The 4,315-nt window shown below is 51.5% G+C and overlaps 1 long non-coding RNA gene across 1 annotated transcript; it reads right to left on the bottom strand.

Annotated features, from left to right (window-relative positions):
- Window positions 1-213: 213 nt before the first annotated feature.
- LOC121136612 lies at window positions 214-4,092 on the bottom strand. The gene is made up of 3 exons (XR_005873650.1): window positions 3,935-4,092; window positions 961-1,045; window positions 214-541 (listed from the first exon to the last, which is right to left on the bottom strand). It is a non-coding gene; the product is annotated as an uncharacterized LOC121136612 (long non-coding RNA).
- Between the last annotated feature and the right edge of the window lie 223 nt (window positions 4,093-4,315).

Raw genomic sequence — 4,315 nt, 5'->3', positions numbered from 1 at the left:
TCCCTTCCACCGCAGCCCTGGAAACCCTGATGAGATTCATCAGCCTGGAGGCCACTGATGATCTCCTGCCAACTACTCTAGACCCCAGATGCTGCGTGGGAGTGGCTTGACCTCACAGGCACAAGTTCCTGACCCCATAGTAACATTGGTGCCAATGGACATGTATATACTCAGTGGAAAGAAAGGAAGCCACCTCACACAAGATGGGAAAATGGTGGCTATTTATGGCAAGGGTCATGTTGGATGGCCAAGATGGACATGGAGCCCTAGTGGTACGTCCAGCTTCACCTCTCAGCATCTAGTGATCTCCAAACACGGAGAGCATCATCTCTCCAAAGGAGACAGACTCTGTCCAGTAAGCAGCCAGCCATGTCAGTCACTGTCCAGGTGTCTAGACCACGGCCATCAGTTGAAGGGTACAGATGAAGTGTAATGTTGACATAGCTTGGATGGGTGGAGTGGAGACGAGACAGTCCTGATTCCAATTGTCACCCAGAATGCCTGGTGTGCTTTCAGTTCCATTCAGACTTGCTTCCCAGAGCTGAACGGGGTTTGAGGGAGTGAGTCACAGACTGGTGGACAATGAGACTGGTCCCACCCACCTGGCCAGTCCACTTTCCACCTGCATGGCCCCAGGTCCTGCTTTCTATGTTTATCCATTTGTTTGCCATCATAGCAGATGTGACCAGATGTGGCCAGCGGGTAATGGGTTTGCCTCTGTCAACTTTGTCGTCCCCAGCACGTGGCACACAGCATGTGGCACCAGTCCCCACTTGCCAGGCTGCCCGACCTGTCCTCAGAAACCTCTCTGAGGATTGGAATTGGAAGGGAGTGGGGCTCTGGGGGAGGAAAGGAGGAGGAGGAGGAGGAGGAGGAGAAGGGACAAAGCTGGCCTGCCAGGAGCCCCTAAACCCAGGCCTGCCCACACTGCCCAGGACAGTCTGGATCTCAGCCACTTACCATGTCAGATCTCTGGAGAGGACTTAGCATATATCATGGTTTGGGTGTGTTGAAGGCTCAATCCCCAGCTGGTGGTGCTAATGACCTGTGAGTAGATCGTGAGGGCACCCATATGACCCACTGATGAGTTCATAGAGGATCAACAAGGGGAAGTGGGACCTTTCGAGGAAATGGGCCACTGGGCGTTCGACTTTGAAGGGGGTGTCATGTCTGTCCTTTCTTCACACCAAGAGGTGAGAACAGCAGCCCTGCTCTGCTAGGCCATTTTGCCATGATATTGTGTCTTATCCATGCCAACAGGAGAGGGGCAAAGAGATAATGACCTGAACCTTCTGAGAGTGCGAGCCAAAATCAATCATTCTAACATTGGTTTCTCTCAGTGACTAACCTTAAAAATAAGGGGCAGCTATTCTCTTAGGAGAGACCAAGAGCCTCTTTCAGTTAGATGCCTTGGTTTGGGATATCACAGAAGTATATGGAGAAAAGAGAATACTGCTGTGGATTTTGTGTCCCCACCAACCCATTCCAAGGACAAGCTCTGGGGTGTCTCCATGTTTCACATCTCAGGTCTGGTTGAGATGTGCATGCATGACTGGCAGTTTTGCCAGCATCTGTCACAAGTAGATGGAAACTGTGTGGCTCTAGTCTTTTACTGTGACTCTTGAAGCCCTGAGTAGAGCTGTTGCTAAATGCTTCTGGTCCCTGCGACTGTCCGGAAGCCCTTACATAGCACTGACAACACTGGACCATGAACAGACAGCTTTGACAAATGCAGAGCCCATAAAGCCGGTGGGAATTAGAGAAACTGAATGTGTCAACACAGGAGCGATGGTGTCGATCACAGGAAGGCTGATTTCCCTAGCATCCTGGCTGCTGTGGTTCCAGCCATCCTGGCTGCTGTGACAGGTATCAGACACCAGACAGCTTGAACATCTGTGCTGGAGTCCAGATGCCTGAGGGTTCAGGGCCTCTTCCAGATGCTAATGTCACCTTCATTCCATGTCTGCAGGTACGGAAGTGGGTGCTGTCCCGTGGGTCCCTTTCATATAGAAGAGCCATCTTCATGAGGCTTTGTTCCCTGGATCTGTCACTTTCTAGTGACCCATTTTCTCATGCCACCCCCTTGGGATCAGGAGTCATGTGAACTTAGGGGACACAAAGGCAGCCTGAACCACATCTTCTCTACTTGTTCCCACGTTCATTCATCCGTTTGTTTACTCATTCATTAATTCCTAGTGCATGTACAGATGTTGCTGAGACACCAGTTCCCAAGAGAAACTCCTGGCAGGCACCATGCCCCCAACATTGGGAAGTCTGTGCACACTCCCTAGCACACACTTGGAAGTAGAGGGAAGTAAGGCAGAGAAAGACTAAAAGAGGCTACCTGAGACAGATGACAGGTCACAGGGAAGGGGCCTCCATAAGTGGGGTCCCAAAGGCCTCCAAGAAGTAGAGTTCTACAAAGCCCGAGTTGAGAACTAGAATACTGATGGGCTATGGAGTGGACATGCTGGGTTGGAGGTACAGATAAAGGGTAGGAAGTCGGGGGATAGGTACAGGGGAGCCCACAGAGTCAGATGACGGCCTCACAGTGGGCAGGTGCAAGCTATAGTTTTGAGGTTCCTGTTGAGGTAACCATTACCTCTCTGGACACACCTGGGCTCCACATAGGGGAGCACTAGACTCTGAACTCCTGGTCCCCCTCACTGTTCACTGCCACCAGTGAGGCTTTGAAAAAAGGGCCTCTGGACTCCTAAGGGAACAGCTGCCTCAAAGGTCCTGTATCCTCTAGGGGAGTAGGTGACACAGGTGTGTCCATGGTGAGTCAATGCCCCAAGCATAGCTTCTACTGGGTACTCTGCCTTGGGGTATGCGTGACTATGAGAACATGACCACTCCAAGGTATGGTTGAAGAGGAGTTTTTGTTGTAGATGTGAGGGAGAGTATACACAGAGGCGTCTGGAAGAGTCCAGAGCAGGGAGAGAAAGCAGTGGATGGAACATGGCCAGCAGACTGAGCGGTCCATGAGAGGAGTGGTGGTGGAAAGAGAGAGGAAGAGGAGAGCCAAGAGGGCAAAGAGGGCAAGATTGAGCCAAGAGGATCAAGAGAAGAACCAAGAGAGAGAAGAACCAAGAGAGCATAGGGCTGAACTGACAGGGATATATAGCAGAGAGAGAGAAAGCTGGGGGGAGGGAAGGGAAGCCCCTGACAGGTTTAACGTAGGGGTGGGGTAAGAAGTGTTGAGGAGAGCCATAGGTACTGAATGAACCTGGAGGCCAAGGGACACTTTGGTGTGCTAATAGACACCAGTTATCCTTTTGTCCAGGTTTTTTTGGAGCCTGACAGGGAGCTACCTTGGAAGAGTCTTGGAGAGCTAGCCAGGCTCAGAATAAAACATTCTAGGAGTCATCACCTAACCTCCATGTCCTGGAGGACCTCTTCATGTTGTCCCTGCAGGGCAAGCCTGGCAACTACAGATCCCTTGAGCCAGGCTGAGGAGAGGAAGGCAAGACTGGGACACCCTTGTTTGCTTTCAACTTTCCACATTACGAAAATTTAACAAGGCGTAGACAGGGTGTGGATGTACTACAGCCTCACTAATTCAGATGGACCTATTCCCAGGATGCTGGTCCTGTACTGGAAGGTCACAGAGCCCACTCCACCCTCCTCAGTTGGCTCCGGCTCACAGAAAGTGTGCCCACAACCTGGCTGCACATAGCACAGCAGGCTGGCACCAGCTTATGCAAATGACTGTGTCAGGAGCCCCCATTCTCAAAGCCAAAACCCCTCCCACTGGCTTTACCTCCTCCCGAGTGCAATCCCTCTGTATCACATGGACACTCTTAACCTGCTGAGGGTAAAACTACTGCACGAGTCTCCCAGACACTGGTTCTGTCTCCCTGGATGTGGAGACCAGGCCAGCTTTCCGGTGCACAAGACAATTATTAGAGGAGAGAAGAGGCAGGCTAGGAACCTGGAGTCCAGAGAGAAGACTTCCCAAGGGAAGGGCTTGAAGCAGACCAAGGACAGTGGTCAAGGTCCATCAGCTCAGGTTGTTCCTAGGCAAGGGGACTGGGTAGCAATGCATGGATACCACGGAAGTCTGGAAGAAACGTTTCTTCCGGGTCTCTGGCAACCTGTCTTGAGATTGTGACCATCAGAGCCAATGGCTGAGTTCCATGGGTACTATGATGTTTACATGATGGCAGCCTCTGTGTTCTTGGGCAGCCTTTGAAAGACAAGAATCTCATGAACCCTCCCAAACTTGGTACCAACCCTGCAGCCTTACCCAACTGAGAGGTCTTCAGGGTAAGGGGGACCTTTGTCTATGCCTTGAGGGTCCTACCACTCTCAG

Source organism: Mesocricetus auratus, unplaced genomic scaffold (genome assembly GCF_017639785.1).
Source record: "Mesocricetus auratus isolate SY011 unplaced genomic scaffold, BCM_Maur_2.0 Super-Scaffold_6723, whole genome shotgun sequence".
Lineage (NCBI taxonomy): Eukaryota > Metazoa > Chordata > Mammalia > Rodentia > Cricetidae > Mesocricetus > Mesocricetus auratus.
This window is presented reverse-complemented; position numbering and strand designations above follow the sequence as displayed.